Source organism: Chionomys nivalis, chromosome 5 (assembly GCF_950005125.1).
Source record: "Chionomys nivalis chromosome 5, mChiNiv1.1, whole genome shotgun sequence".
Taxonomy (NCBI): Eukaryota; Metazoa; Chordata; class Mammalia; order Rodentia; family Cricetidae; genus Chionomys; species Chionomys nivalis.
In genome coordinates, this window is record NC_080090.1 from 17324131 (window position 1) to 17338134 (window position 14004).

The window sequence follows — 14004 nt, forward strand, 5'->3', positions numbered from 1 at the left end:
CGGGATAAGGCCAAATATGCAACAAGGCAGAATCCAGCCCAGGTCCCTGGGAATTCAGAGTCAGTTCTTCTTCCCCATCCTGTTTACAGGTTCTCAGACATCCTGTTACTAACACAGGCAAGCTTTGTTTTTTAAAAATATATGATAAAATACATATAACATTAAATTTACTATGTTAACTACTCGCCTCTGTGTCTCTTCAGCCCCTGGCGACCGTCATTTTATTTGCTGTCTGTAAATTTGTCCATGAAATACCTCTTAAAGATGGCATCACACAGTGTTTGTCTTTTTGTGTCTGGATTATTTCACTTGGCTTAGTGTCTTGAAGTTCAGGTCCCATCAATGTTGTGCCATGACCCTAATCTCCTTTGTTTCAAGGCCAAATGGTATGATATGTGTAATTATTCACATCACTGCATTTTCATTTACCCATCAATGGGCACTTGGGTCACTTTCAACTTTTGTCTATTATGAATAATGTTGCTTAAATTGTACAGTAATTACAGTTTTCAAAACTTTGTAGTTCTAGGACTTCAAGGCAGAACCTTAAGCAAGTTAGGCAAACACCTTCACCAAGCTGCTTCCCTACTTATAGACCTTTTTTAATTTTTGGAGAGACTACCACACTGGTTTCCAGCACAGATGAACACTTTGTATTTCTCCCAATATTGTGTATCCTTGCCAACATTTGTACTTTCTTTTTCCCTGCAGTATCCTTCCTAATGGATGAGAAGAAACTTTATTATTTCCAGGACAAAACCAAACGAGACATTATAGTTGATTTAAAAAAAATAATTTGACTATTTTTTGGAGTCTGAAGAGCTAACTTTATGGATCTATGTAGACCTATTTTCTTTCTTTTTCTTTTTTTTTATTTTTGATCTATTTTCTTTTTTTTCCTGAGATTTATTTTTATTTGTATGCATGTGTATCACATCTGTATATGCCCAGAGAGACCAGAAGAAGCATCAGAGTCCCTGGACTGGAGTTATAGGAGGTTGTAAGCTGCCTATGTAAGCTTACTATGTAAGATCAGAACTCAAATCCTCTGGAAGACTAACAGACTCTTCTAACTGCTGAGCTACATCTCCAGCCCCTGGATCTATATATTTAAAATGATTTCCAGATCGCTAATTATACAGGTGTTTTAGTAGATTAGAAAAAAAGAAAAAATATCTATAGACCCAAGTTTTTTAAAGTGCTTTCCATTTTTGGCTGGTTTAATCTTTGGATATAGGACTCATAGAGGGCCAACAAAACTTTTTTTTTAATTGTTTTTATTGAGCTATATTTTTCTCTGCTCCCCGCCCTTCTGCTCCCCTCCCCTTCAATCCTCTCCCAAGGTCCTCATGCTCCCAATTTACTCAGGAGATCTTGTCTTTTTCTACTTCCCATGTAGATTAGATCCATGTAAGTCTCTCTTAGGGTCCTCTTTTTTGTCTAGGTTCTCTGGGATTATGAATTGTACACTGGTTTTTCTTTGCTTTATGTCTAAAAGCCACTTATGAGTGAGTACATATGATGTTTGTCTTTCTAAGTCTGGGTTTCCTCACCCAATATGATGTTTTCTAGATCCATCTATTTGTCCACAGATTTCAAGATGTCATCATTTTTTCTGCCATGTAGTACTCCACTGTGTAAATGTACCACATTTTCCTTATCCATTCTTTGGCCGAAGGACATTTAGGTTGTTTCTAGGTTCTGGCTATGATAAATAATGCTTTTATGAACATAGTTGAACACAGGTTCTTGTGGTAAGATTGAGCATCCTTTGGGTATATACCCAAAAGTGGTATTGCTGGGTCTTGAGGTAGGTTGTTTCCTACTTTTCTGAGAAATCACCATATTGATATCCAAAGGGCTGTACCAGTTTGCACTCCCACCAGTAATGCAGAAGTGTTTCCTTTACCCCCACATCCTCTCCAGCATGAGCTGTCATCAGTGTTTTTGATCTTAACCATTCTTACAGGTGTAAGATGGAATCTCAGAGTTGTTTTGATTTGCACTTTTCTGATGACTAAGGATGTTGGGCATTTCCCACAGCCCGGCTCATGGTTGCCTGGCTAGCTTATGCCCCAAAATAACGACACACAAACTCTATTCTTTTAAACACTGCTTGGCCCATTTCTGTTTATGTATGTAGCACCCCAAGGAGCGCTTACCGGGAAGATTCTAGCCTACGTCCATCCTGGGTCAGAGCTTCATTGCATCTGCCGGGGAGAGGGGAGCATGGTGCATGGCGTCTGCTCCAGAGAGCAGAGCTGTCGAGTCTGAGCTCACTTCCTCTTCCTCCCAGCATTCTATTCTGTTTACTCCACCCACCTAAGGGGTAGCCTATCAAATGGGCCAAGGCAGTTTGTTTATTGACAAATGACCTTCCTCCATCATTTCCCTTTTTTCTGTTTAAAAAAAAAAAAGGAAGGTGTCTTAAAAAAACGGGTAAAGTCTTTAAAGAGACAGAGTACAGATAGTTATAGATTAAAAGAAATAAAGAAAAATAAGCCACGTAAAAATGGAAAATTCACAGAGAGTCTGGATTCTTTATATTATTGTGTTTTCTTTAAAATTTTTAACTGTAAAGGAGCTAAGTGCAGAGAGACATTTCATTACATGGGCTGCCAAGCTAAACCAGGATGGATACAAGGGTATTATGATTTCAAAATATGGGTCTAAGGATATGATGCTTTGGAGAGGGTCTTCTTTTGTTTTCACAGAGGATGCGACCCTGTGGATTTCTTCTATCCCAATATGGTATGATAGACCACGCCCTCCTAAAAGGTTACTGTGAACACCCTCAAAAAATTACTTCACTCAACTGCCAACTGAGATGACCCTGGCACAGAGATTATACCATGAAAGACCTAATTAACGACGCCCCCATTCAGCAAAAAGCAGTTTGGAGAAAAAAACTGCGCCCATGTTCCCAAATATGGTTTATAAATGTTCTTTTACATTTAAAGGGGGATATGATATAGATATGAATAATTTGCATTGGTATAGATTTTAAGGTCAATTTTGTTATATGTATATGTATTTCTAATCTTGATTAAGGTATTGTGATTGTATAGTTCATTTAAAAATGTAATAAATATAGGTTGTTAATGGATAATCATCAATAATTGTCAAGCTTTTAGTCATGTTAGTTAGATTTTCTAGATGTGCATAGATATATTTCAGCTAGATAGACATTCTTCATATCTTTCAAAGACTACAGAATATGGCATTTAAGTGTTTTAATAACTTAGGGCTTTTCATGACAATGAGACACGTCTGCTCCTGGCAGTACCAATCTACTTCAAGAGAAAACATTAAAGAGGCTCCTTATGGAGTTTGATAGCCATTTGGGCAAGAAACTGCTCTTACCTGGACTGTTGCATAAACTGGACACAGAGAACCCGCAGAAAAAGGACTGCTAAACTTGCCTAAAGGTGAGATGGATTTTCGGGGTTCCTGACTCATGAAAGAGTCTACAAGACATTCTACAGGACACAACAAAAAGTGACTAAACTGTCTTTAAAATTTCCTGCTTGATAAAAATGTCTACTGAATACTATGGGCCTAAAGGCTAAAGATGGATGCCCCAACGGTACAGAGGAACTTTGAGTGACTGTCCAGGCAGTAAAATGTCTCTTTCATTTCTAGAGTTTTGGATCTCTTGTTTGCTTAGGTAATATTATATCCTTCTAGAGTCTTTGATAGAGTTAAAAAATGGATAGATAGTTATAGGTTTCCTTAGTTATGATAAAATAGATATAAATATTATAACTGTAATTCTTGCTTGATAACTGTTTTGCTATATGTAATCTTACTATGTTAAAATAAAAGCCTTTCTTTTTTGTTTAAACAGAAAAAGGGGAAATGATGGGGGTGGTTCTTGTATTTTATCTGTTGCTTTCATTGGTTAACTAATAAAGAAAACTGCCTTAGCCCATTTGATCGGCCAAACCTTAGGTGGGTGGAGTAAACAGAAGAAAATGCTGGGAAAAAGAAGCCGAGTCAGGAGTCGCCATGATTCTCCCACTCCAGACAGACGCAGGTTAAGATCTTCCCTGGTAAGCCAGCTCGTGGTACTACATAAAATATTAGAAATGGGTTAGATCAATATGTAAGAGCTAGCCAATAAGAGGCTGAAACTAATGGGCCAGACAGCGATCAAAAGAATACAGTTTCCGTGTAATTATTTCGGGGCATAAGCTAGCCAATGTGGGCGGCTGGGTGCCGGAGACGCAGCCCTGCCGCTCTTATTACAACACTTAAGTGTCTTTCAGCCATTTTAGATTCCTTTGTTGAGAGTTTTTATTGAATTATTTGTTTTTTTGATGTCTTGTGCAACTTCTTATGTGACCAAGTATTTCCATGTCTCTTAGAAAACTTTCTTAGTCTCCTGGGCTGCTATAACAAAACCCCATAAGATGGGTGGCTATAGGCAAGTGAAATTTATTCCCAAACTCCTAGAGGCTAAGAAGTCCAGATTATTGGCTCTCTGATAGAGACTCATTCTTCATGGAGGGGAGGGAAAGGGAGCTCTCTGACAAGAGCACTAACCCCATCCACAATGGCAGCACTGTCGTGACCTAATAACCTCCAAACCACATTGAGCCTTTACCAGTTTAATATATAAGTGGCAGGCTGTAGTACATACCTAGGAATGGAATAAGCGGATCACAGGATGACTCTGGACTGAACGAGTCAGCAGCAGCCAGACTGCCTTCCAGGGCCTCTGAACCATACTTTCTAACCAGACACATAGGAGTAGACCACAAGGTTCTTCAGTGTGGCTCATAAGACATCGTCCTGAAGGACCTACCATTAGAGTTTTCCCTCCTTGGAGATACAGCTCGAGCTTTTTCAATACCGCACTATGCCTTACCATAGAGAATTAAGCAAGTACGGAACTGGAAGCGTCATCTCTACTGGCTATACTTCCCCCCCTCCCCCGGAATGTGCCATATACATGACTGGAGGGGCAAAATAGTCATCAGTCTTTCTCAGCTTCAAACCTTGTGAACTGCAATAATGATTGTTCAGGCAATATATACCCTCTAGTACACTAGCAGGGCAAACGTTATGGGCGTAACCAACCACTTTCTGATTGGATGTCAGGGCCACTCCACAGGAGGAAATGCATACCTAGTACCATAAACCTGGTCAATAACCCATAGTTGGAAAGTCTCACAGGTCCCAAGGATGACTCTTTTACTATTATTTTGCTAAAATGGACACGGAATCAAATTGCCCTCTAAGTTCATGTCTCTGATCTCATCAGGGAAGTTTCTTTGTACAATGGACAGCAGTTAATGCAGAAACTCACAGAGGACCAATGCATACACAGGAAGTTTATGTGGGGTGCTCAGCCAGCCACAACTGGGCCATCTAGATCACACCCCTCCCCGAGTTTTACCACAATAGAAGAGGGAGCAGAAGTATAAAAACCAGAGGTCAGGAAGGGCTGGCATGAAAGCATGATTGATTCTGGCCACAGCGGGATTGTGCTCATGAATTCACAACAACTATGATGGCCTGCACAATCCTAGACAAGATCAAGCTGGTCAGCATTCTAGTGTGGAGTGGGGAGGGTGTCATGAGCCCCCACCCTTAGCTGAACAGCTATCGACAATTGATAGATTTTGGTTGGGTGTGATGGTACACACCCATAATCCCAGCACTCCTGAGGCCTAGGAAGTAAGTCTCCTTAGTGTATATAGTATATATGTGCATGCACGTGTGTGTGTGCGTGCACACACACACGCATGTGAACATGCATGCACACTTGCGCACAAAAAAGAAAATAAATAATATTAACAAACACCGCTTTCTTCTACAGGTGCAACATTACCTTTAAACTGCAAAGCCCCAGTGCTAAATTATTTTCTCGTTCAAGGAGGATATAATCTCATATTTAACCAGCACAGCGTTTTCAGCCTTACAATTAAGTCTGCAGAAGCAATTATTATCACCCTTATGGTTACAATCTTCCCTCACAAAAAAGAAAAAAAAAAGCCAAGGATGCAATGCAAAGTCTCACCTAGAAAGCAGTAAGCAGACTGCTAGAGTGAGCCAGCCTGGATGCTACCTTTGGAAAGCCCCACGTGTCCTTGCTATGCTGGGTGTTAATAAGTAGGTGTCATGAACGCAGAAGGGCATTTCTATGTATCTTGGACGTTGGCTTTTGAATTTGATTACATTCAGAGTTCAGTTTTGTCTCGTAATCTCTGTTGGCGTTCCCACTGAACTTGGCTTTCCCTGGCTGGTTCCATCAAACGGTAGAAGTAACCATTTGAAAAGTCCAGCAACAGGAGTGGGGTTTAGAACTCCAGCAGCCAAGCTGATTCCCAGTGCTGGCCTCCTTCCCAGGGAGGGAGATGCCGTGGGTTGGAGCTGAAGCCATTCTGGGTGTGAGTAGAATGGATGCAGAGCCTGCGATGGAATTGTCTACTAGAGAGTGGTGACTTCTGCGCTAGAGAGAGCCTTGAATTAAGTTGGTGCATTCAAAGTTGCCATAGAAACCCTGTTGGAATGCCCTAACTTTCTGGAGAGTGGGTTTCATGTTTAAACGTTAGTGTTTTACATTTAGCGGTATATGGAATAGAAGATTAATATGGAACAAAGAAAACATATTCCGAGGTCTGAATCCCCTAAGATACCGAATGATCTTCTGATATGAAGTTACTGCCCAGTGGCTGCGAAGAGGTGGGGAGGCTGCCACTGGGAGCTGTCCAGGAGACTCCGCATGCCTTTGCGTCAAGGCTGAGCTCTGAAAGGCCCCCTGTAATTCAACAAACCCAGTCTGCACTTGAAGCCAAATGAAATGCAAAGATCCTTTCAGTAGCAAACCTCACGGAGAGGAAAATGCCGGTTAGCAATTGTGGGAAGTTCCCGCTACTGTATCTCCCCTCCTCCCCCCACACCCCAGATTGAATTTTACCCTGCAACACCCGTGAGAAAAACATCGAGAGGCTCTTTTAAAAAAAATGGTTACATTATCAATTAATCTATAGTATGTTTCAAATAAATATTTCCAGTAAATGGAACAAAACCCAACATTTATATGGCTTGCACCTAAATTATCATCATCTCAGAGCAGATGCAGAAAGCAAGACAAGGCGAACAATCCACACTGTAATTTGCCCAGTAACATTGTCTTAGATCTAATTAGTGCTTATGCAGATCCTTTACAAAAATGTGAAAACGGCACCAGGATGTAATTGTTTAATGAATTTAGTGCAAAGCACATCTGCATAAATTCCATTTTAGCTGAAAAAACTAAGTTCAACTGCTATTTGCTCTAGAGCCAAAACATTGTGAATTGTGCCCACTGTGCTGATGCCTTGCTCTGCTGGCTTGGAGATTTCAAATAAATGCTGCAGAGTTAGAGCCTCCAGCTGCAGACCAGCCCATCTGTAGATGTTCACTCTATCTGGTCGCAGGCTAGAATGCCTGGGCCTTACTGCTCAGAAAAGGGGGCAGGAGGCAACCCAAAGTTTTGTCAAGAAAAAAAAATGGGAGATTTGAAACATATACTACCCAGGAAAAGGAAAAAAAAATTGAAACTGAATCTTACCTACTTGGTAAATTTTAAAGACCTGTTTTTATTGAGCCTTGTATGAAAATTGGAATGACGCTCTATCCAAACAGCTAGTTTTGGTGGAAAAATCAGAGAAAGATGAATTTGGACGTAAGTTTACTGGAGTCTGAACCTGCCCATTTGCTTGTCTGAGATTTTACTTGACCCACGATCAGGGTTTAATATGGAATTCAGTAACTTCTATAAAAAGAAATGCATGCGTCACATGCATTTATGTTGTGGTTAGCCAGGGATTCTCTAGGGTTGGTTTGGTTTTGTGTCTTTCTTCTTTTCGTTGTTGTTTTTAGATTTTTGTTTTGTTTTTTGATGCAGTGGAAATGAACTGTTAAACCAAAACCGTTTTTTTTTTTTCTCTTCACGGACTCTGCTACAGATGGAGTGGGTGGGGGTAGGGTTTGTGTATATGTGATATGAAGAAGTTGGGGCCTGAGTTCTCTAAGATTCTATAAAATGAATTTATCTTTATTCATGGCAGTGATCCAGTTTAGGCAGAATCAGCCTGGAAGCAACATGTCCTGGTGTCCTGACTGAACCAAATACCATTGCTCTATCTTCATTGGGTTTCTATGGCAGATCAAGTTTCAGGCAAAGGTTCCCTGGAAACATTCAGAGGCAGAGAGATGTCTGCAGCACATTTACAGTGAAGTACCTTGAAGGGGTGGAGCCTGGGACTGTGCAGAGAAAACAATGTTTCTCAGAACAGCCTCAGATGCCTTAGAGACCATGACCTTAGTGATTGGGGGTGTCGCTTCATGCTGGGACTGAAATCAGACAAAAAGACTTGACTCTAACTCCTCCTACCCTCCATCAGTTAAATGTTGGATGTACAAGGGAGAGGCCTAGGCTTGGCTGGACTCTACGGGGGAGGGGGCACAGTTCCCTGTGACTGAGGGGATATCCATGAACTGATTGCAACCCACATCCTAGAGGCTGGGTTCTGAGTGAAGATCTTGGCAGTGAATTATTATGCCTACTGCAGTCATAAATTTCAACCTATTTATTTTGTATAATAATTTTGTCCCATCTGGGCACCGTGCCTGCAAGGTTCTTGCCACCTCTTCTACCGGAGAAACTGAGGGAGGCCGGTGGGACGAATGGCAGGAGCTAGTCTTGGGACTGCAACTGCTGCTTATCCCTCCAGCTCCCCCACCCTCCCGCATGACCCTCTCCTCCAGCTGGCACCTGGGCCGACATAGCTCACCTGCTAGGCTAGACTAACCTTGTCCTTCAGTCCCTGTCGTCCTGTGCTTCCCAGACTCTGCAAGCTGCACTTGTCTGTTATCAAGATTTCCCAGAGGAACACCAACGGATCCTAACGCAGGTCATGGGCACACAGTCCTTTGCCCCAGTATGTACCTCCTCCCGATGATCCTGTGGAGGTGGCACCTCTTTCCCTTGCCTGTCAGCACTTCAGTCTCCAGGTGTAAGGTGACTCTTGCTCTGCCCCCTGGTGGAAACATTCTCACTGGAGCCAAACTTCTAATCTTGCAAAAGCTATTAGTAGTGAGTGGGAGTGCAGATTCCCCAGGCAGGTCCTCAAGAGTAGGGGTGGAACTATGCCTCCCTCCTATGCTCTGGTCGCCAGATCCTCCTTTTCTACATGTTGAGGAAATAGCATCACGAAATGGTTGCTGATTTAAGGTCCTAGAGGTTGGTGTCCCTCGCTGGCAGCCTATTGTCACCAAGCTGCTTCATAAACTCCTCCTTGAGGAACCTGTTTCATGCTTCCTGCTGGGAAGACTTTTCTTTGTCTGTCTTTTTTCTTTAATCTTTTTAAAAAGATTTATTTTATTATTATTTATTTTATTATTATGTACACAGTGTTCTGCCTGCATATGCCTGAAGGCCAGGAAAGGGAACCAGATCTCATTACAGATGGTTGTGAGCCACCATGTGGTTGCTGAGAATTGAACTCAGGACCTCTGGAAGAACAGCCAGTGCTCTTAACCTCTGAGCTATCTCTCCAGCCCTCCTCTGCCTGTCTTTAAAGTCACTCCTAGGAGGGATTGCTATGTAGTGGGTGTAAATCTCAGGCTTGCACTCACTAACTCCTGCATAAATTAAGGCTAGTCTTTTTCCTTTCCTCAGTTGTCCAAAAGGGATGGTGTAACTCTTGTCATCCTGCAGGTGAGCATCATATACACGAACAGAGGAAGAGAAGAAGAACTGGGGTGAAGATGATGGGGATCATGGGGACCTGAAACGTTCTTGTGTCTACTTGCCCTGCTTCTGTCCAATGGGGATGTACCATTTCTGTCTAGTGATGGATGCTCCCAGGCCCACCTGACCTTAGGAGCTGATGGGCTGGATAGATCTCAGATTATCATGGACAGTTTGGCCACATGGTCACTTGATATCCCTTGTTAAGCACTTCATCTCAACCGGGGCCCACTGGCATGCCAAGAGCTATTCTTTCAAATGGTATATAATTCTCTGCTGCAGATGGCATGGCCTCGCTCCAGAACCCCAGAGGTCTTCACTGTGAGTCTCTTATTGCCATAAACTCCACATGGCATCTTTTCCCACCACAGATACCTTGACTCACAGAGTCTGCTCACCATGGGGTCCAACCAAGGTCTCTGATTACTTACCACGGCTCCTTCATCTGGACGTGTTAACACGATGCAGCAGCTCAGTGAATCAGTGTCTTCTTCTTACACAGACAGACTAGTCCTCGAAGGACGACAGACAGCAGAAGAGTTAGCACCGGACTTGGCCAAGAGGTAAATGGACAGTAGCGTCCACTCATGTCAAGGCTGACTGCTTCTGGACTTGCCCCTGGAAGGAACGGAAAAGGCTACTTTCTCGGGACCCAAGCTCATTTTTTTCTGTGCTCTGCAAAACAATTACACACTATATCTGTAGTAAGAGCAGTCATTACTTTCCCAAGTTTGACTTGTAGTACCTAACATCCTTCAGAGTCCAGCTTCTCTGGGGCCAAGACTGAAGAATCAGACCAGGGCTATGATGGGCGTGATTCTGCCTGCATCCTGTAGGTCTTCATGTGTGGGGTGACTTAGTGCTCTCTTTGGGGTACAGTGTTGTTTTCATTGCCATTCAATCTTTGGACCAAGGGAAAGAGCCCCTTCCAAGTCTTCTCATTCAGCCCCCTTTACTTGGATGTGTGACTCTGCCGACTGACAAACCAAAAATCATTCATGGGTTCTGCCAACAGCCAGCACACCCATTCCAGGGAAATTCACAGGCTAAGTAAGTGCCTCTTTTTGGGGGTTCCAAGGTCCTGTGAGCCTGTTATAAACCATTCAGGCTTGGGTTTCTACTTAATACCTGGCTCCCATAGGCCCTGTTCCAACAAGAGAAACATGAAGAGTCTCCAGATCCTGGGTTAAATTAAGAAAAACTCAGAACCTACGTCCAATAGTCCTGGAGCCTTGTAGCTTGCTCTCATCCCTCTATGTGGTGACCTGAATAAAGGGACATAGGTCCTCTCGGGGAAATGCTGTCTAGACCATTGTCGTATGTGGTGGCTGTGGTGACTCGGGGTGTTTCTTCCTAAGGTGCAAGCTCTCTTTTGGTTAGTAAATGCCAAGTCTAGAAACTGGCTCCAGTATAGACATTCAATAAAGGCATATGATGTTACTGGACAGCTGCCTGTGGCCTGTGACTTTTAAAAAGACTCATGACTTTTAAAAAGACTTATTCTTTAATCTCAGTACTTGGAAGGCAGAGGCAGTGGATATCTGTGATTTCAAGGCCAGCCTGGTCTATAAACCAAGTTCCAGGACAGCCAGGACTACACAGAGAAAATCCTGTGTGGAAAAACAAAAGATATTTAAAAAAAAAAAAAAAGCCACAGAAAAACCCTGTCTCAAAAAAAACAAAAATAAATAAATAAATAAATAAAAAACTAAGAAAAAAAGATTTATTCATTCTCTCTCTCTCTCTCTCTCTCTCTCTCTCTCTCTCTCTCTCTCTCCCTCTCTCTCTCTCTCTGTCTCTCTCTCTCCCCCTCATGACTACCGGTCCCTGAGAAGCCAGAGGGATTAGGTCCCCCTGGGGCTGGAGTTGCAGGTGGTTAAGTTACTTGATTATGGGTGCTGAGAACTAAACTTGGCTCCTCTGCAAGAGCAGCTGTCAGTCTTGACCACCGAGTCCTCTCTTCAGCCTATCTCTTTTAATACATACATAGAGGACAATACTCTTGTCATGTCCATCTTTTCTGCTCCTAGCAGCACCAAGCACTGTTAACCATCTGTACCCACCTTGATTCTGACGGGCTAAACCCAACATTTAACCTTCATTATTTGGGGCCCTACCCTGCTTACTGTCATCAGGGAGTGGGATTCTATATCATCATATTCACCATTAGTAGGTACCGCAGAGGACAGCCAATCCCAGGTTACTCAACATTGAGGCTCTTCCATCAATGTTTTCCATGCTGCACTGGGGGCAATGTCTTCAGGCGGCTGGAATACTGGATTCCGCTTTATCAAGTGATGTGGGTCTAGATGGCCATGGGATTTCTTTTTCACCTTCTGGCTCACCTTCCTAAGGCTTCCCACGTCAGTGGGTGGATTTTCTGAGGTAGCTAATCACACCCATGCACTCATCTGAGCCTTTTGAGCTCTTGCTCCACCAGTTCACACAGAAATCATTTAGTGGTTCTGATAACAAATCCGCAGGGCACAATCTCCCAGGGTCCTGGCAGGGTATGCAGTTCTGTATCAAAGGAGAAGGGAACTGTATCGACAAGCTTTCTTCTCAGACTTCATCACTCTGTTTCCCTTAACCAAGTGCTCTCGAGTTCCTACTCTACACACAGTTCTCCAGCTTCCGGTCGCATGTCAGCTAGTTCCACAGCTTTGTCGGCATGTAGCCCCCTTCCTCACTTGCCAAGGCAGATACATCTTTAACCACATCACGTTCTGACTTGATTCTGGTCATTTAAATGATAAGTATTGGGCCTGGGATAGGTTCTGAGGTGGGAAAGGGCCATCTGCCACTTTGAAGGCAGAACTCTGTTCATCACTCCTATAGATGTAGGGGCAGTTTTGATGCCTCAGGAATCCAAGGGACTTTAGATGCTCAGGGTTCTGGAGTGCCCAACCCAAGTGTTCTCACCCCAGGTCTGAGGTCGTCTGCACTGTACTTTAGTTTCTCAGCCTCTTCAAAGGGGACAGAAGAGCCCAGTTGGTTCAGAGGCCATCGTATGAGACTTAGGGGATACCCTGGTTTTTAGAGGCTCTTGAGATGATCCTGTCTGCAATGGACTCCAGAATATGTAGGTCACAAGTTCTGGCCTGTGGTCTCCAGGGAGGGCTCCTGGAGACTTAGTTACAGTCCTCCTGTAGGGAAATGTCTTGTCTTCATGGGTCACACAAACTGTGGCCATCTGCTCCAAACTGAGACACCAACAGACTAGGGGGAGCCCACACTGGGAATCTGAGTCACTGTTATTGCTGATCTTTCGAAACAGCTGGCTCCTGTCCATCTGCTCTCTCTTTTGAGGAGGTGATAGCCTTTTAAAAAGCACCTTTTAAAGTAAAGTTACACCTACATTGAGACTGTGGAGTCCCCACACATCTCACTCACCTGCCCTTAGCATTATTCTATTAGTGTGCTACATTTGTTACAATTCATAACTGATAATAATATATTATTACCAGCTCTATAGTTTATCCAGATGTCTTTAGAGCCACCTACTGTCCTTTCTCCTGTCCCAGGATGCCATCCTGCACACTATATTACATTTAGTAGTACTCAAATCCCCCTGAACTCCTCTGAGGTATAACATGTTCTCAAATTTCCCTTATTTTGAATGATTTTGGCAATTTTAATGGTTATCAGAAAGAATTTTGTAGGATGTCTTTTTTTCTGAGGTTAGACTGAGTAAAATGTCATCTTTATCATATTAAATTAAGGGTACTGTGTCAGTCAGCTTTCTATTACTGCAACAAACACCTAAGATAAATCAATGTACAAAGAGTAAATTTTTATTTTGATTCGTGGTTTTGGAAGTTTCAGTCTATGATCAATTGTTGTGGGATAATCTTTTTGTATACTGAGAAGATGTGTCTCTGCCAAGGCACATTCTGATTGGTTTATTAAGAGCTGAACAGTCAATAGCTAAGCAGAAGAGAATAAGTGGGACTTCCTAGAAAAGATAGAAACTCTGGGAAGCAGAGAGGTGGGATTTGCCAGTGAGACATGGAGCAAGTCAGAGGTACAATATGGAGGAGAGGTAATGAGACATATGACAGAATGTAGATTAATGTAAATGGATTGATTTAATTTTTAAGAGCTAATGGGGAATAAACCCAAGCTAGGACCAAGCTTTCATAATAAGAAGTCTCCATGTCATTATTTGGGAGTTAGTATCCAAAGAAAGTCTGACTACAATTGGCACTCAACAAGGGGTACCAGATGATGTGTTTATCTAAGTTGTTCTATGACCAATA